Here is a 21,112-nt window from a genome sequence, read left to right as displayed (position 1 = left end):
GCAAAGCTTCTGTAAGGCAAAGGACACTGTCAATAGGACAAAACAATAGCAACCAACAGCTTGGGAAAAGATCTTTATCAATCCTACATCTGATAGAGGCTAATATCCAATATATACAAGGAACTCAAGAAGTTAGACTCTGGAGAATCAAATAACCCTATTAAAAATGGGGGACAGAGCTAAACAAAGAATTCTCAACTAAAGAATATCAAATGGCTGAGAAGCACCTAAAGAAATGTTTAACATCCTTAGTCATCTGGGAAATGAAAATCAAAACAACCCTGAGATTTCCACCTCACATCAGTCAGAATGACTGAGATAAAAACCTCAGTTGACCACAGATGCTGGTGAGGATGTAGAGAAAGAAGCATGCTCCTCCATTTTTGGTGGGATTGCAAGCTGGTATAACCACTCTGCACATCAGTTTGAATGCTCCTCAGAAAAATGGATGTAGAAATACCTGAGGACTCAGCTATACCACTCCTGTGCATATATCCAAAAGATGCTATAAGATATAACAAGGACACAGACTCCACTATGTTCATACAATCTCATTTATGATAGCCAGAAGCTGGTAGCAACCCAGATATCCTTCGAAAGAGGAATGGATACAGAAAATGTGCTACATTTACACAATGGAGTATTATTTAGCTATTAAAACCAATGACTTCATGAAATTCATAGACAAATGGATGGAACTAGAAAATATCATCCTGAGTAAGGTAACACAATCACAAAAGAACACACATGGTATGCACTCATTGATAAGTGGATATTAGACCAAAAGCTCGGATTACCCTAGATACAATCCACACACCACTTGAAGCTCAGGAAGTTGGAAGACCAACCAGAGGATGCTTCAATCCTTCTTAGAAGAGAGAACAAAATATTCATAGGAGGAAATACATAGACAGAGTGTGAAGCAGAGACTGAGGGAAAGGTCATCCTGAGATGGTCCTTCCAGGGATCCATTCCATATACTGTCACCAATCCAAGACAATATTGTCGATGTCAATAAGTGCATGCTGACAGCAGCCTAATATAGCTGTTACCTGCGAGGCTCTGCCAGAGCCTGACAAGTACAGAGGCAGGTGCTTGCAGCCAACCATTGAACTGATAATGGGGTCCCCAATGGCAGAGTTAGAGAAAAAACTGAAGGAGCTGAAAGGGTTTTCAACCCTATAGGAAGAACAACAATATTAACCCTCCAGACCTGCCAGGCTCCCAGAGACTAAACCACTAACCAAATAGTACACATGGAGGAATGCATGGCTCCAGCCACATATGTAGCAGAGGATGGCCTTATCGGTCGTCAATGAGAAGAGAGGCCCTTGGCCCTATGAAGGCTCAGTGTTCCTGTATAGGGGAAAGCCCCAACAGGGAAGTGGTAGGGAGTGGGGGAACACTCTCATAAAGGCAGTGGGAAGTGGGAATGTTTAGGGGGCCTTCAGAGGGGAAATTGGGAAAGGGGATAACATTTGAAATAAAAGTAAAGAAATCCAATAAAAAGGAAAAATAATGAAAAAATATTTAATAAAAAAGAAAGAAAGAAAAGAAAAGAACAGACCCTGAGTGAGGTAACCCAATCACAAAAAACACACATGGTTTGCAATCACTTATAAGTGGATAGTAGCCCAAAAGCTCAGAATTCTTATGATAAAATTCACAAACCACATGATGCTCAAGAAGAAGGAAGACCAATGTGTGAACGCTTCAGATTTCTTAGAAGTGGGAACAAATATACTCACAGGAGGAAATATGGAGACAAAGTGTGGAGTAGAGACTGAAAGAAAGGTCACCCAGAGACTGCCCTACCTAAGACATTCATCTCATATACAGACACCAAACCCAGATAATGTTGTTGATGACAAAATGTGCATCCTAACAGGAGCCTAATATTGCTGTCTCATGAGAGCCTTTGGCAGAGCTTGACAAATATAGAGACAGATGTTCGCGGCTAACCCTTGAACTGAAAACAGGGTCCCCAGTGGAGGAACTAAAAAAAGAACTGACATAGCTGAAGGAGTTTGCAACCCCATAAGAAGAACAACAATATCAATTAACCAGACACCCCCTCCCCAGAGCTCCATGGGACTAAACCACCATCCCAAGAGAACACAGGGATAGGCCTATGGCTCCATCCTCATATATAGGAAATGATGGCCTTGTCAGGCATCAGTGGGAGAACAGGTCCTTGGTCCTGTCAAGGCTTAATGCTCCAGTGTCAGGGAAAGTCAGGGTGGGGAGGTAGTAGGGAGTAGGTGGGTACATAAGGAAGAACCCTAATAGAAGCAGGGTGGGGGAAATGGGATAACAGGTTTCTGGAGGAGAAACTGGGAAAGGGGATAACATTTAAAATACAAATTAAGAAAATTAATAAAAGAAAAAAAGGAAAGCTGTACTAAGTGAAAAGTTCATACCATCAATGGCCTTCATAAAGAAATTAGAGAGATCTCATACTAAGTACTGAACTGTACATCTGAAAGCTCTAGAACAAAAAGAAGTTAACACATCTAAGAGGAGTGGATAGCTGGAAAGAATCAAACTCCCAGTTGAACAAAATAAGATAGAAACAAAGAACAACACAAAGAATCAATAAAACAAAATCTTTGTTCTTCCGGGAAAATCAACAAGATAGACAAACCCTTATCCAAACTTACTAAAAGGTAGAGAAAGAATATACAAACTAACAAAATCGGAAACAAAGAAGTGGATATAACAACAGACACCAAGGAAATCCAAAGAGTCATTCATTCAAAAACCTATAATCTGCAAATTTGAAAAATCTAAGAGAAATGGACAATTTTTTACAGATACCACTTATCAGAGTTAAATTAAGGTCAGATAAACAATTTAAGTAGACCTGTAATCCTTAAGGAAATAAAGGCAGTCATTAAAATCTTCCAACCATATAAAGCCCAGGACAAAAAAAAATTTAGCACCAAATTTTACTTGAAAGAAGAACTAATGCCAATAATTCAAAATTATTTTACAAAATAGAATCATAAGGAAAGTTGCCAAGTTCAGTTTATGAGACTGTACTCACCCTGATATCCCAACTACATGGAAAGAGATCTATGTAGATCAATTCCCCTCACAAACAGAGGCAAAAATACCCAACAAAATACTTGCAAACCAAATCTTCAAACGCATGTTCTATAATCAAGTAGGTATCATCCCTGAGATGCAGGAATAGTTCAACATAGAGAAATCTGTCAGTGTAACCCACCTTTCAAACAAATTAAAGAAAAATATATAATCATCTCATTAGATGCTAAAAAAAAGCCTTTGACAAATTCCAAAAGCCTTCGTGATAAAAGTCTTGAAGAGATCATGGATACAAGGGACATACCTAGACATAATAAAGGCAATATATAGCAGCCTTATAGCCAACATCAAATTAAATGTAGAGAAATTCAAAGCAATTCTATTAACATCAGAGACAAGACTATCAACTCTCTATCTATTCAATAAATATAATACTTGAAGTTCTAACTAAACACTAAGAAACTAAAGAAGATCAAGGAAATACAAACTGGAAAGGAATCAGTCTCAGTCAAAGTATTACTCTCCACTGATGATATGATAGTATACATAAATAACCCCTAAATTCTAACCAGAGAACTCCTACAATTGATATGCACCTTCAGTAATGTGGCTGGATACAAAAGAAATAAGTAGTCCTCCTTTATTCAAACAATTAATTTGTATAAAACCAATGGACTGAGAATGAAGTTAGGGAGACAGCATCCTTTACAATAGGTATGGATAATATAAAATACCTTGGTGTAACTCTAACCAAGTGCATGAAGGACCTGTCTGAAATGAACTTCAAGTCTTTGAAGAAAGAAATTGGAGAAGGTATCTTAAGATGGAAGACCTCTCCCCTGCTTGTGGATCAGTAGGATTAACATGGTGACAATGGCCATCTTACCCAAAGCAGTCTACAGATCCAGTGCAATCTCTATCAAAATTGCAGTACAATTCTTAACAGACTTTGAAAGAAAAATAGTCAATTTCATATGAACAAGCAAGAAACCAAGGAGAGCTAAAGCCAACCCTGTACAATAAGATAACTTTCAGGGTTATCACTATTCTTGATTTCAAGCTATACTGCAGAGCTGTAGTAATGAAAACTACATAATGTTGGCATAAAAACAGAGACGTTGATCAATGCAAGTTAATTTACCCCAGAAGTAAAAACACACACACACACACACACACACACACACACACACACACACACACACACACACACACACACACACCCCTATGGACACTTGATTTTTTACAAAAAAAAAAAAACAAGAGTTAAAAAAATGAAAAAAGAAAATCCCTTAAATATATGGTCACTGGTCCATCTGAAAGTCTGCATGTACAAGAAATGGGTTTAACCAAGAGCTGATAAATACAAGAAGACTTCAACATCATTAGTTATTAGGTGAATGCAAAAAAATAAATCTTAGAGAAACACAGCTTCACAACCATCTAGATTTCTGTGAGTAAAAAGAGATAAGGTACAAGGGTTGATTTGTTTTGTGTTATAAAAATAAATGATTTAATCACCACATACGAAGAATTTTGAACAATTACGAAATTTCAAATATCACTCAAACAAAGGAGTGTGAGATAGTAAGTTAGGTTTCTAAATACTGTAGTACAGATTATACTATGTGAAAATGATCTGATGAACTCTGTCAGTTAGGTAACACAACAGAACTGTATACCTCTATGCAGAGTAGCTACAAACTCTTGAAGACTTTAAAAAGAAAACAGAAAAATGTAGAGAAAGCAATATATTAATGGTTTAAATAATATATAAAATCAATTAAGCTATATTTATTATAACAATGAATTGCATTTTATATTTCTTGTGTTTCCTTTAAACAGTGCTATAAACACAGAGACAAAAATAACTTCAACCAAACTAGGCCCACATGGGCTCAGAGAGACTGTACTGGCAGTCAGAGAGCCCATATGAACTGACCTAGGCTCTCTGAATATATGTTACAGTTGGGTAGCTTGCTCTTCTTGTGTGACTCCCAACAGTGGAAGCAGGGGTTGTCTCTGACTCTACTTGCATTTGGAACCATTTCCTCCTACTCGGTTGTCTCATCTAGCCTCAATTCCAGAAGAGGTGCCTGGTCTTACTTCAATTTTTTATGCCATGGTTTCTTGATATTTGTGGCAGGTCTGCCTTTTACTGAAGACAAGCAGAGAAGCGTGGGTAGGTGGGCAGAGGGGAGAGAAAAGATGGTGTGGGGAGGGACTAGCAACAAAACAGGGAGTAGAACCTGTGTCTATGTAAAAGAAATATAGAGTTGCAAGCCCCTTCAGTTCTTTCAATCCTTTCTCTAATTTCTCCAACAGGGATCCCGTTCTCAGTTCAATGGTTTGCTGCTAGCATTCACCTCTACATTTGACATGCTCTGGCTGTGCCTCTCAGGAGACAGCTATATCAGGCTCCTGTCAGCATTCACTTCTTAGCTTCATCAATCTTATCTAGTTTAGGTGACTGTATATATATGGGTTGTATACCCATGTGTGGCAGGCTCTGAATGGCTGTTTCTTCAGTTGCTGCTCCAAACTTTGCCTCCATATCCCCTTCTATGAATATTTTTGTTTCCCCTTTTAAGAAGGAGTGAAGCATCCACACTTTTGTCTTCCTTCTTCTTGAGCTCATGTGATTTCTGGATTGTATCTTGGGTAATTCAATCATTTGAGCTAATATCCACTTATCAGTGAGTGCGTACCATGTGTGTTTTTCTGTGATTGGGTTACACTGTAGGGGAATGTTGGGGGTGGGAGGGTGCAGGAAGGGGAGGGTGGTTGGGGAGGGGAGCACCCTTAAGGGTCCGGGAAACCGAGAAAAGGAATAACATTTGAAATGTAAATAAAAAATATCCAATAAAAAACAAAGAATTGAATATTAAAAAAGAAATATATACATGTTTTGAATATGAAAATGTAATAATCAAAAATCAAAATTTTTAGCATATTTCTCGAATTTTGTAGTATTCTTTAAATAGTTGTTTAACTTCATGAATAGAGTTTTCTGGTATAGCTACAATGTTTATCTCACTGGACTTATATTTTAGCAATGGAGGTTAGATTTAAGACCTTTTTCACTAATTATAAAAACCTTTTATTGCATGCAAATAAGAATAGAAAATGTCCTCAAGATTATAAAAATATCTACAAATAGCTGTGGTTAGCACTGACTTTGTGTTGAATGACCACATGCTCTCTAAGATAAAAAACAAAGCAGAAATGAAACAGCACTTTGAATTTTGGAATTCAAGACTGTTTCACTAAGGTAAAATAAAAACAATAAAGGTTAAAAGGATAAAAAATCAAGCCATTCGCATACAATTGTCTCTGTGAAATATACCAAAAAAAAATGAATGAAAAAAAATCTTTTGTACTTAAAACTAAGGCCAAGATTAGAAAAGGAGCGTAACCACATCGACTCTGCATGCATTTGGTTGGATGTAGTTTCTTCATTTGTTCGAGAGATATGGTAAATAGAATTGATTTTTAAATTTCAGAATCTAATCATTTATTCCACGAATGTATAAGAAACCAGATGAGATTTTAGGGATTGACAAAACCAAATTTACACAATAACTTTCCCCCAAATCCAGCCCTGCAAAGATCATAGATGGAAAACTCCAACACAAGGAGAGGAACTACACCCTAGAAAAAGCAAGAAAGTAATCTTTCAGCTAACTCAAAAAAGGTTGCCACACAGACTTTTTAATTGATATATATTCACTGTGTAAAATGTTGGGTTTTACAAATAATTTCTTTCAAAACTATACGCTTGGACCATATTTACTCCGTCCCTTCTCTTTTCTCTTTCCTCCTTTCCCTTTAGCCTCTTGTCTACCCTCGCCCCTCCCACTTCCCCTAGTCTCTTTTCTACTTTTATGGCATATTCCATGAATGTATAGTCCTGCGATGGACAGAATGTGCCTCTGGAGGGTGTTGACTCAGACTCATGCAGTGAGTGGGATAGCTGGACACAGGTCAGTACATTTTATTTTTAAACATAACTCAGAATTGAGTCAAAGGTTATAAATCAACTGATCAGTCAGATGGAAACTACAATCAGAAGCTGACATAGGTATTCTCATATCTGAAATAGCAAACTTCAAACCAAAACTATCCAGAAGAAATACAGAAGGCCACTAGATACCAATAAAGAGAATGGTTTATAAAATGATGTGTCATGTACAAATGCATTTCTTATTGCTTTGCCACTTTTAGATATGACCCTGCATATCACAGTAGCAGTAGTTCTCAGTCCTCTAAACTTTTACGTATTTGGGATGACGAAAAGTGAGAATATGCTTATCATAACCGTAAACTTTTAAAGTGATACTGTTTAACTAATACAGGAAACAAATTCACTTTAAAATTAAGGTTCAGATCAAAGATAAATGGATATTAAAATATATAGTTAAGGGACTGGGGAAATGGTTCACTGGTGAGGAGCTCGTACAGCTCTGGCAGAGCACATGAGCTCAGTTCCCAGAAGGAAAGTTGGGCAGGTTATGGCTACGTGAAACTCTAGATTGTGGGAATCTCACACCTTTTCTAGACTTTGAAAGCCCCTGCAAACACACACAAACACACACAAACACACACACACACAAACACACACACACACATGCATGCATACACGCACACACACTTACGAATAAAATAATTAAAAAGGATGGAGCTAAAGTGTCTTCCTGTGTTCTATTAGCTCTGCTTCGTAACTCACCATCAATGATTTTAGTCCCCATAATGTATTTTCATAAATACTATCTTTTACAAGGAGTTCTATTCCTTTAAGTGTTTTCAAGAACAGTAAGTACAAAACAGCAAGTACAAATTTTTATACAAATTAGCTTTATATTAACTTTACTGAAAAAAAATTATGCAAAGTTGGTAGCAAATCATGAAATATACATTTGTGCCTGCTGTCCGTGGCATGTTTTATCCATTCATATCCTACAGTGGTTCAGTCTTCTCTGTAAATGCCTTTTCAAGCTACAGTCTTTCTGTGGTTAATAGGAGATAATACAGTAATGAAGTGATTTTTTACCTCTGTGTCTGTAGCACTGCTTAAAGGATGCAGACAAGAAATATAAAATGCTACTCAGTATGTTATGATAAATATAGCTTGGCTGATTTTATATATTATTTTAATCATTAATATATTGCTTTCTCCACACTTTTCTGGTTTTTAAAAGTCTTTAAGAGTAGTCTCCATAGATATATACAGTTCTGTTGTGTTACCTAACTGATAGAGTTCATCAGATCATTTTCACATAGTATAATTTTCATTACAGTATTTAAAAATCTAACTTTAGATAGTATCTCATACTTTTTTGTTTGAATGATATTTAAAATGTCTTAATTTTTCAAAATTCTTCATATTTGGTGATTAAACCATTTATTTTTATAGTGCAAAACAAATCAAGCCGTGTATCTTCTCTTCTTTTATGCATAGCAATCTCAATAGCTATGAAGCTGTGTCTCACTGTTTTTTTTTTTCTTTGTGTTCACCTAATAACTAATGATGTTGAAGTCTTCTTGTGTTTATCAGCTCTTGGTATAGCCCATCTATGGAAATCCACATCCATATCTATTCTATTAAATAATCTGTTATTGAATATGTGTATACATATGTACATATCCCAATTGTAAGTCCATTATCATACATATTATTTGTAAATACTTTCGTTCATTTTAGGGGCCAGCCTTCAATTTCTTGATGCTATTTTTTAGCCACCAAGATTGTAATATTAGCAAGATTTCACCCATTTTTTTTGTTGTTGTTATTGCTGTGCTTTTGGTGTACTATAAGAAATTATCCCATAATACATTTATTTCTATATTTTCTTCTGAAAGTTTGATTGTTTACCAGTTGGCTTTAGGACTTCTGTGTACTTCAAGTTACTTTTTAGTATCATCGAATGAACTTGTTGTTCTGGTAGCAGATCACATTGCCTAATTATTTGATCATTGCTTATTAAGAAAAACTATATTTTCTGACAAAAGTCAGCTCCACTCAGGGTGATATAGTCAAAGACAAACCATTTTTTCATAAAAATTTAAAAACTATGGAGCTAGAGTGTCTTCCTGTGTTCTATTAGCTCTGCTTAGTAGCTCACCATCAATGATTTTAGCTCCAATAAGTACAAAGTAGTACTGACATCATTGTAAAAACACCAGTCAAACACACACACACACACACACACACACACACACACACACACACACACACATGCTCAATGTAGCTAGAGTCTTAAGCTCTTTTCTGTTATCTGCATGTCTTTGGCAAGTCTCTACCGCAGACTTTTCATTACTCCAGCTTTAAGTTCTTCACTTCCTTTAGAAAGTTTTCATATTTTATCACGTTGAGGTGATAGTGTAAATACAATTCTTTAATTCTTGTGACATATTCATGCATATATAAGATCTATTTCTGCATATTGTTATTATTCCTGCCTTTGACTAAACTCAGATTTAAAAAAATCTATCAGTGTTTGTGAACATGTATTTGTGTTCTGGGAGTCTCTATACTGAAGATTTTATTATTAGAAATGGATTTTGGATTTTTGTCAATATTTCTGCATTTTGAATACAGTCTTGTAATATTACACCACTTGGTTTTTGGATGCTAAAGAAACACTGTTTTCTTTGATTGGTTACCATTAATTTTTCATTGAATATTTGGTAAAACACATCAGCTGGCAAAGTTTTTTCCGTAACTTTACTTGGTATAAGCTTATTTTTTCTTTTGCTTAGCACATCACAGTAATCTTTATCCTTCTAGGAATTTGTCCACTTTATTTAATCTGTTGATATGAAATTGCCCCTAGAGTTCTTCTATAATTTCTGTTCCTGTAAATATGATAATTGTGTTTTTTTACATCCCCAGTTTTATTAATATAAGCTTTATTTCTGGTGATGGATGTAGTTATGGTTCATCAGTCTTGCTGTTATTTGGATATAACCAGCTTTGTTTTACTGATTTTCTTACTTATTTTGTTTAGTTCTACTCTTCTATCTGTATCTCCATTTCTTTCCTTTATTTTGTATTACTTGTTTTGTGTTCAGTAAGCTCTTCCTTTCCAAATATTTTAATGAGGAAAGCTAAGGTTGTTGATTGGAGACTGTTTTAAAGCTATACTATTTTTATTAATTCTTTGTAAATTTCATATAATGTTTTGATCATATTCACCTCCCACTCTTAGCCTAGTTCCTCCTAGATCCACCTTCATCTCTCTACTATCCTTAACTTTATGTCTTACATGTTTTTCTCTTTTATTTAATTTAATTTTTCTTGGATATTATATGTATTTACATTTCAAATGTTATCCCATTTCATCTCTCTCCCATCCCTCATCCCCTATCCCTGCTTCTATGAGGATAATCCCACTCCCACCCACCCACTTCTACTTCAATACCTTGGCATCCTCTTACATTGGAGAAACGAGACTTCACAGGACCAAGGGTTTTTCCTACTATTGATGCTGGACAATTACATCCTCTGCTACATATGCAGCTGGAGCCATGGTTCCTTCCATGTATACTCATTGGTTGGTGTTTTAGCTCCTAGGAGTACTGGTCCGTTCGTTAGTTGATATTGTTGTTCTTCCTATGGTGCTGCAAACCCCTTCAGCTCCTTCAGTCTTTTCTCTAACTCCTCTATTGTGGTCTTTCTGCTCAGTTCAATGGTTAACTGCAAGCATCCTCACCTGTATCAGTAGGGCTCTAGCAAAGCCTCTCAAGAGACATCCATATCAGGCTCCTGTCAACAAGCACTTCTTGTCATCAACAACAGTAACTGGGTTTCGTGGCTGTGTATGGGGCAATCTCTCGATGACCTTTTCTTCAGTCTCAGCTCCACTATTTGTCCCTGTATCTCCTCTCATGAGCATTTTGTTCTCCCTTCTAAGAAGGACTGAAGCATCCACATTTTGGTCTTCCTTCTCCTTGAGCTTCATATGATCTGTGAAATTTTTTATAGGTATTCCAAGCTTTTGGGATAGTATTGACTCTTAACCCACTGAGTCTCATTTGTGCTGCCCACATATTCATTTCTGTGGGGCAGTTCACTGGAGCACCTACCAAGAGCACTGACTCCTCCTCCCCTTGAAGCCCTCAGCTGTCCTTAGATCCATGGGAAAGCCCCAGATTTTCACTTAATATTGACTGGCCTGTTCTTGTGCAGCTAACCACTGCTGCTGTGGGTTTAGGAGTTACAGAGAGTTACAGAATTAACATAAAAATTAGTAGCCTTCCTGTATACCAAAGACAAACTGAAAAAGGGGAAAAACCCTAATTCCATTCATAATAACCTCAAAAATAAAATAAAATAAAATAAAATAAAGCAAATAAAAAACTTTTTGAGACATTTGTTTTTCACAGTTTTCCATGATTTTCTTCTGAATATGAATTTGGCTGTTTAATTAAGTTTCCATTGTACTTTCTTATTCAGTGTGATGTTTATTGGAAGTGTACTGTCTGATTTCCATGTTTGACTTCTAACTTTATTCCAGAAATGTTGCATTTTATTCCTTTAAAATGTACTGAGACTTGTTGTGGTCTAGTGGTCTAGTATGGTTTTTACCACGGAGCGTGGTACATGTGCATTAGAAAGAATGTGTGTTCTGTTAATGTGAAGAAGAATGCCAGTTAGCTCTTTTTGGATTTCCAGTATCTTTTTAGAATCCCTATTTTATTTCTAGCTTTCTACCAGTTGCTACTTCTTTAACTGAAAGCAGACTGCTGATGTCTCTGGCTATTACTGCTGATTTGTTGAATCCTTCCCTTCACTCTTTTTACTTTTTGGATTTACATGTAAGATTCTGTTACTGGATCCATAGGTATACTGCTTTAGCTTCCTGATCTTTGTCTTTCTTGTTACTTTAATTTTAACTTTTTACTTGTCTATGACTGAATTGATGCTTGTCTACCTTTACCTACATACACAGTAGTTAGAAGGCAGGTTAAGGAAGTTTGTTTTCGTCTTCTGCCATGCTGGGTCTGGATGTGAACTCAGGTTGTCATGTTGGGTAGCAAGCATCTTGGCCCGCAAAATCATCTCATCCACTACTAATTCTTCACTTTCTATTTTAAATAAAGCACACAGCTTTGGTCAGAATTGATTACTTTCTCATCAGCAGCACTCGTCTTTCTTTATGGAAAGCACCTCTGCACAATTACCAGAGCACCAAAACTGGAAACAGGGATGTAGAATGACACCAGATTTTAAATATTGACAGAGAACAAAGAAGTAACCACCTCCTAGGATAGATTAGGCCCCCTACCTTACCCAAAAAAAAACTGAGAGGAAGAAAGCAGGCTAGTCTTTCCTATGTATATCCAGCGTATAGCTTCTAGAACAGGGATACTGGGTGTGCATTTCTCCACTGAGAGTGAAAACATCCACTTTCTTTAATGTATGTGTCTAGCATTGGCTGATATTGGTACTGACTTATTTTACCTAGAGCTTAGGTAGCAAGGGTGATAGGATGATGTTTCAGATGATAAATTCTTAATATTTTTAATGATGCTTGTTAGATTTTCTTGAATGAAGGTTTTTCCCATTTCTCAAATCTGTTTTTGAATGAGTTCATAAACTGTTGATAAATTTTCAATTTTAGCCATTCAGTTTTCTTCTGAGGAAAGTTCCTTGAGCTCCTAACATTGTCATTATGAAAGTACTCTCTCACTTCTCTTCCTCCTTCCTCTTCCTCCCTCTTTTCCTCCATCCTTCTCCTCCTCTTATAGTACTAGTAATGATATTTAGGAGAAGATAAAGTTAGAACATACCTCTGGAATGCTACTCAGTCATAGAAAGTCAGTGAGGGAGTTTATTATGGAAAAGAAAGAAAGTAAAACATACATGTTTGCTAATGGAAATGAGCATTGATGGGACAAATTTTTAGTGCAACTGTCCTCTCATAGATAACAGGATGCATTTGACAAGAAGAAAATGGCTGTGTTGCATAGAGGTTAAGCACATAAGAACGGACTCATGAGAAATGACAGTTGTAAAGAAGGCAAACTCTATGAAAGACTTGTTTGGCATGTTGAGATTTTTTAATTGTATTTTAGCAGGCAAAAAGAAGACTTTCACAAAATAATGATATGACTATCTCACTGTATATATATTGAGAGGCGGGGGACTCACTATATAGCATGGTTGGTGGGCCTTGGACTTACACTAATCTCCAAGTGGTAGAATTAAAGGTGTATGACACTACACCTTGCCATATGACAATATTTTGCACTAAAATATTTTCATACAGTATTCAGATGTGTTGGGTAAATTCGATACAGAAGATCATTTTGGATGCAACTAGCAGATAATAGTTTTGGTAGATATGATGAAGTGAGGTATAGTAAATAGGAAATACTTATTTGCAGTCTAGAGCTACTAATGACATAGAATTTTGAGACTCATTAAAGAGCAGAATTTATTATCTTTAATTTGAAGAAGAGGATTTTTCTCCTGTTGCTATCAGAAAGATTTGAGTCTGTTTCTATTGTAGAAAGGACCAGTCATAAAGAAAGGGACAAAATGTCAAATAAGGCAGTTGGGAAGATAGAGGAATCACTGAGATGATGAACCGAGAGTAGTGTTCATTATTCTCAGATGAGAGGCATTTCCTCTATGACAAGTAGGCACTGAAGACACATTTGAGACTTAGAAGAAGCCTAGACTCCATAGTCAAGGCCTTAGGGAAGGGAGTGACAAGCATAGAACAAGATGGATATGTCACTTCCAATGGAAAATTACTTGAGTGCCTGCCTGCTTAGCAGTGCTCATACTTGTAGAGCTCTTGTATAGAAACATCTCTGTCTTTGTTAAACATATGATGCTCTGAGAGGAACACAGTGAGGCCCGAGGAAGGAAGAGACAGGCTGAATATCAGTAAAATTCACAGGAAAAGTGCACAGGAGAGTAGGGAAGTGTGAATGTAAATTTAAAAGATTATCAATGCCTGTTAAATGCTACTGTTAACTGATGGGAATTATTCCTTTTTGTGATGCAACTTTTTGCTACTGTAGGGAATCTCCATGCAGTTATTGGCTGCCCAGATGTGAAAGCAGGAAAGGTGATAACTATATCCAAGCTTAGGGTTTTGCTAACTTTTAGCAATGGCAGGCCTTAGAAATTTGTGGTTAGAATGGGAAGGACATAATTTTAAAAATTGACTTACTCATCTCTTAAAGGTATTGACAAGGGCCAGAGAAGATGGACGCATAACAATTAATGAGATAAGTTGGAAGCAGACATTTTTGGAGACAGGGCCAAGGTTTGTGGTTGGTACTTGTTGATTGTACTGTCTAGATTAATACACACTATATAGAATTAATAATACACCCATGAAGACAGTACTCTGTTTCAAATTTTAGATGAAAAAATAAAATCTTAGAAATTTTGAGTAACTTGCATAAAGATATACGTACATATTAACAGAAACAACAACATGTGTCATAGTCTTTTCCTGTATCAAGCATTGATTTAGAATGTTATACTCTATGTAATTTATTTTATTTTACTTTATTATTATTTCAATACAAGGGATTGACATGAGGCTTCCCACTTGCTAGGAATGTGATATACCATTGACTCAGCCCATAGTCAAAGTTTTATGAACTTATAAAGTCATTTAAAATTATTATCACAACATTAGAGAGAAAACACAAAACATTTTGTAGTTATTTAACAGTTTTATTGTGCAGCAAGTACTACGACTTTAGTACATGTCAAAATGGGACATCATAGCTGCTGTTACTAAAAACCTCTTGTTTTCTCCCATGAGAAGTAACCCTGATTTAAGGACTTTTAAAAGATATTACATTTGAGACATCTTGAAAAATCTATCTTCCAAGAATATTAATCAAGATCTCAATATGTGTAAGAGTAAATTTAGATAAAATGATATGGAAGAAATAGGACTGAAATGCATATTATATTAATTGAAAACAAAACACACCATTTGAATCAGGTACATGAAAAAGTAGAAAAATAGAAACACAGAAGGAGATGATCAAATGTTAGAACTCTTTGGAGAGATTCGTGGTTAATTTTTTCTGCCCATGACTTTTCAGTCAAATTTTCCCACTGAATAAAATGTGCTCTTTGAGTTCCTTGTGAGGATGATTACATTTTTCTTGTGCTGGCAGCTAAAGTATAAGCATTTTGCAGGCAAGAATTCCCAGTAGAAGCTTTCCACATTATTGTTCTCTTGAATATCTGAAGTGGAAGCTTGTTTGATTATTATCTTTTTTGATTAGTCAACACAGCCTGTGATAACTTTTCAGCAGAGCCCAGGTTTGATGTTTCTTTCTTTTTAATGGTTACTTTCTTCTATAATTCCCAGCCTGTGACAAAGGACCTAAGGAAACCACTCACTTGTGTCTTGACTGACTCGTTATAACATATTTGAATTGGAAGAAATTCACAAGAGGATGACAATTAGCTGTGAGTTTCTGTACAAATCTAGACTTGCGCTGACCACAATGATGAATTTAAAAATAAAATGCACAAAGTACCATAAACTCATTATTTCTTCTTATCAACACTTTAAGAGAAGAAAAATATGTATGGCTGTTGATGAAATTTAGAAACTTTCTCCTATAAGTTATGATAGCTCCGTGAGCTCCAATCTCTTGTCAGTGACACAGCATCTTCAAAGAATCACCACAATAACCAAGCCATCACAATAGTGGCGGTAGAGTGTAGAAATAATCTTTCGTGATGCCTTACAGAAATCTACTTCATGATATCGCTTCATTTGGAAAACACACATCTTTTGAACCAGGCACTGGGGTTATATTTGCTAGATGCTCAGTGCTAAGATCAGTGCAAACAGTTAAGTCAAAGGACCCTACTTAGCTTTTGACAAAGATGTTATTGGATAGTTGATTCCCAGTGGATTCAATGAATATTACATTGGCTGCAGCATGAAGTCAGAAAATTTTCTCACTAGCCTCAGTGGAAAGATGCCACACATGTACAAGGTGTGCACATTCGTCTACTATAAATCAAAATGGCCATTGCATAGGAGCAAAATACCATATTATCAGAGGCGTTGTATGAATGACATACATAACTGTTCAAGTATTGTCTTTATTAACAAAATATTCAGTGGCTTTATAGGAGACTAGTGTATAATTTGCATGAAGTGGAGAAGAGAGTAGTTTTTCTTCATGTAGTTCATACACATAGAGGGCTCACTAGACTAGCTTCAAACTCATTTTTTTTTATTAACTTGAGTATTTCTTATATACATTTCGAGTGTTATTCCCTTTCCCGGTTTCCGGGCAAACATCCCCCTACCCCCCTCCCCTTCCTTATGGGTGTTCCCCTCCCAACCCTCGCCCCATTGCTGCCCTCCCCGCCAACAGTCTAGTTCACTGGGGGTTCAGTCTTAGCAGGACTCAGGGCTTCCCCTTCCACTGGTGGTGCTCTTACTAGGATATTCATTGCTACCTATGAGGTCAGAGTCCAGGGTCAGTCCATGCATAGTCTTTTAGGTAGTGGCTTAGTCCCTGGAAGCTCTGGTTGCTTGGCATTGTTGTACATATGGGGTCTCGAGCCCCTTCAAGCTCTTCCAGTTCTTTTCTCTGATTCCTTCATCGGGGTCCTATTCTCAGTTCAGTGGTTTGCTGCTGGCATTCGCCTCTGTATTTGCTGTATTCTGGCTGTGTCTCTCAGGAGCAATCCACATCCGGCTCCTGTCGGTCTGCACTTCTTTGCTTCATCCATCTTGTCTAATTGGGTGGCTGTATATATATGGACCACATGTGGGGCAGGCTCTGAATGGGTGTTCCTTCAGTCTCTGTTTTAATCTTTGCCTCTCTCTTCCCTGCCAAGGGTATTCTTGTTCCTCTTTTAAAGAAGGAGTGAAGCATTCACATTTTGATCATCCGTCTTGAGTTTCATTTGTTCTAGGCATCTAGGGTAATTCAAGCATTTGGGCTAATAGCCACGTATCAATGAGTGCATACCATGTATGTCTTTCTGTGATTGGGTTAGCTCACTCAGAATGATATTTTCCAGTTCCAACCATTTGCCTACGAATTTAATAAAGTCATTGTTTTTGATAGCTGAGTAATATTCCATTGTGTAGATGTACCACATTTTCTGTATCCATTCCTCTGTTGAAGGGCATCTGGGTTCTTTCCAGCTTCTGGCTATTATAAATAAGGCTGTGATGAACATAGTGGAGCACGTGTCTTTTTTATATGTTGGGGCACCTTTTGGGTATATGCCCAAGAGAGGTATAGCTGGATCCTCAGGCAGTTCAATGTCCAATTTTCTGAGGAACCTCCAGACTGATTTCCAGAATGGTTGTACCAGTCTGCAATCCCACCAACAATGGAGGAGTGTTCCTCTTTCTCCGCATCCTCGCCAGCATTTGCTGTCACCTGAGTATTTGATCTTAGCCATTCTGACTGGTGTGAGGTGAAATCTCAGGGTTGTTTTGATTTGCATTTCCCTTATGACTAAAGATGTTGAACATTTCTTTAGGTGTTTCTCAGCCATTAGGCATTCCTCAGCTGTGAATTCTTTGTTTAGCTCTGAACCCCATTTTTTAATAGGGTTATTTGTCTCCCTGCGGTCTAACTTCTTGAGTTCTTTGTATATTTTTGGATATAAGGCCCTCTATCTGTTGTAGGATTGGTAAAGTGCATACCATGTATGTCTTTCTGTGATTGGGTTACCTCACACAGGATGATATTTTCCAGTTCCATCCATTTGCCTATGAATTTCATAAAGTCATTGTTTTTGATAGCTGAGTAATATTCCATTGTATAGATGTACCACATTTTCTGTATCCATTCCTCTGTTGAAGGGCATCTGGTTTCTTTCCAGCTTCTGGCTATTATAAATAAGGCTGTGATGAACATAGTGGAGCACGTGTCTTTTTTATATGTTGGGGCATCTTTTGGGTATATGCCCAAGAGAGGTATAGCTGGATCCTCAGGCAGTTCAATGTCCAATTTTCTGAGGAAACTCCAGACTGATTTCCAGAATGGTTGTACCAGTCTGCAATTCCACCAACAATGGAGGAGTGTTCCTCTTTCTCTGCATCCTTGCCAATCTGTTGGCTTTTCCCAATCTGTTGGTTGCTGTTTTGTCCTAACCACAGTGTCCTTTGCCTTACAGAAGCTTCCTGCTTCTGTCTCTTGAATGCTAGGATTACAAGCATGAGCCAGTGTGCCAGGCTCAAAAGTAGGAAGGTCTTTATTTCCTTTAGTGTGAACATAACACAGTCTTTTAACCCATTCTGATTGGTAGAATATCATCAGTTCTTATATTCTCTTGTGATTCATTTTAATGTGTCACAATAAAATTATCTGGCAAATATAACACATGGGTAGAAGCAGTACGCATTATTTGGGCAATGTTGAGCTTTGAAGATAAGAAGATGGATGTAACTTCTAGAAGGATGGACATGCTCCACTATCCCAAGGGCCCACCTCTGCACACCTGTCTTCACTGATACCCATCTGGCCTCATTTATTCCTGGGAAGCCATTGGAATTTAAGGTTTATGATTAAAGGGAGTAAACAAATAACCTGGCTATTTATTTTTGCAAGACCAAATTGTACAGTGCATGGCAAGCCCTCCTTTTGTATTATAAGTAAATGCCATGGATGTCAGAACTGCAGTTTGGGATTTCAGAACATTTTGTCAGTAACATAAACTAAATGGGGCTGCTTTTCACAACAATTCCCTCAAATGCTTAAATAAGCAGCAGAAAAAGAAGAGGGGGAAAAGAGTAAAGGACCACAGGATATTTAATTAGGCAAAAAGAATTTCTGTCACTCTGACAGAAGGAGGGAAAGGGGCCACCAAGTCAGGGAGAAGGCTTTCTACTCACTGGCCGGGTGATTGCCCAGAAAGCTCCTGCGCTCTGGAGCTGGCAGCAGCACATCTCCCCATTTGCACATGCATGGGAACACTTTTTGTTGAAGCTACTTGACAACACTTAGTATTTATTGTTTACCTGTCATCCTGCGAAGCCGCACACAGAACGTTTAGGTTACACCTAATGACAGTTTCTCATTCATTGTATAGTTTAGCATTTCTTTCTATTTAGCTCTTGTTATGGTTTAACAACGCCTTTCATTTATTGGAATTGTACACAAGTTTGAAATGTGAGTGCACTGGTAAGACAAACACACATCATTACCTTTCCTCTCCTGGTGTGCAGCCTTTTGTGATGCCTGCCAGGGAACAGTAGATACAGATGCTCGGGAAGCAGCTGAGAGGGAGATACAGCTTCAGAATGCCCATGCACTGCACTGGTATTTCTTTGAAAAGCATCTCCTAGTGAGATGGGGCCCATCAGATGGAGGTCCAAGGTGGTCTGTCAAGTTACATGGTGACAATGGAATCTTCAGCAAGAGTGTTCCTGAAAATCTAAAGTCTCTGGGAAAGTACAGGCTCAGTCTCTTTTCCTCTCTGGTCATTTACCTCACTATACAGTTTTTTAATCTTGGGGAGTCTAAAAGAGCACTCTGTATTTTATGCAAACATCAATTAACTAAAACAAAAACAGAGGAATGGTTATTCTAAGCATATTCTTGCTATAGGACATTACTACAAGATAATAAGGAAATGTTTGTGTGCCTGCCTCCAGGAAAGTTTGACATTATTGATCCCATGTTATATTCCAATTACGATAGGGGAAAAAAGGATGCCACATATTTAGTGTCTAGACAGAGGTCATGATTCCAAAAAAGAGATGCAAATATACTTCAGGGACAATCTGACATTCATGTAGACTTTATAGTGGGAAATTGTAGCTGTCAAGGTGGGAAATATGAAAGTGAATGGAAGAAACATTTAAGTTAGTTCTGAATATCAGAAAGACTTTATAGAGTAGTTATGGCTTACATGACTACATACAATGTCACGGCATAGCAGAAGACTCTTATCTAAAAAAGACATCAGAAGATGCACAGGCTCAGGGATAACTCCTGATGAACTCAGGAGAGATTAAGAGAGAGACTTGAGGGTCACATGTCCCAGTTCAGGCAAAAAGGGAAGAAGGGTATTTCCTTCAAAGTCAGTTAAAAGTACTGTCTAGATGAAAATGAAAGTAACAAGTAAGCTCTGCTCTTCTGTATGAGGCTTTAACTAGTTTGGAATATATAATATATTAAAGTTTTCATTATCTATTTTTCTTTTTAAATGTGTGTGTGTGTGTGTGTGTGTGTGTGTGTAAAATCCTAAGTTTGGAATTATGAGTGCACACCCTTTCTATTCCAGCTTCTTTGTGTAGGTTCTAGGGGTAGGGTTGCACTAGAGTTCTTATGCTTAAATGGCAAATGCTTAGTAACTAATCTGTCTCCTCATACAAGTCATGTATTTGTTGTTGTTCTTTGTTTGCTTTTGCTTTAAGAAAAATATTTGTTTGTAATTTTAGTGAAACTACAGGCCATTTAGGCATGCTATGGATTCACAAATTCTGAAGATTAAAAATCAGTTCTAAATAAAAGTTCTTTAGTATGAGCTTATGTTCTAACAAGTTTGCGTACTTGAGGGTGATTATAGAAAACAGACAATCTGTCTGATGAATTCAATAAAGTTACCACCACACAATGAAGGAATTCCAGCAATGAATTACTGACTGTGGTAAAGAAGACCAAATAAAGAGCGCTGATCAAGAACAGAGAAGTTGAACCAAACAAAATCTCCCTTTTGCATGTCTGAGAAGCTGTAGTAAAAGGAGTCTAACGTGACATTCTAAGGAGACCACTGATTTACCAACAGATGAGTCAATCTGAATGTCTGTCAGGTCCACAGACTGGAAAACCAGAATACCAGATTACTAAATTCCAGCCAAACAACAGCCACTCGACTCGACACTTTGACTTTTTGTCTTTTGTTGCCAATAACCCAAAAGGGATTGGGAAATGATCAAGGGTAAAGTGAGTACAGAAGGTGGGTGACTGAATAGGAGAAGTCCTCCTTAAACTTTTGAGGCTATGTGATTTTCAAATGTGACCAGGCTTCATAAATTAAGATAAGAACAAGATGTTTTTGTTGCTGTTTTGATAGTACTTTTCACACAGTGCC

This window comes from Rattus rattus, chromosome 3 (genome assembly GCF_011064425.1).
Source record: "Rattus rattus isolate New Zealand chromosome 3, Rrattus_CSIRO_v1, whole genome shotgun sequence".
NCBI classification, from domain to species: domain Eukaryota; kingdom Metazoa; phylum Chordata; class Mammalia; order Rodentia; family Muridae; genus Rattus; species Rattus rattus.
The sequence above is the reverse complement of the archived record's forward strand: the minus strand, read 5'-3'. Positions refer to the sequence as shown.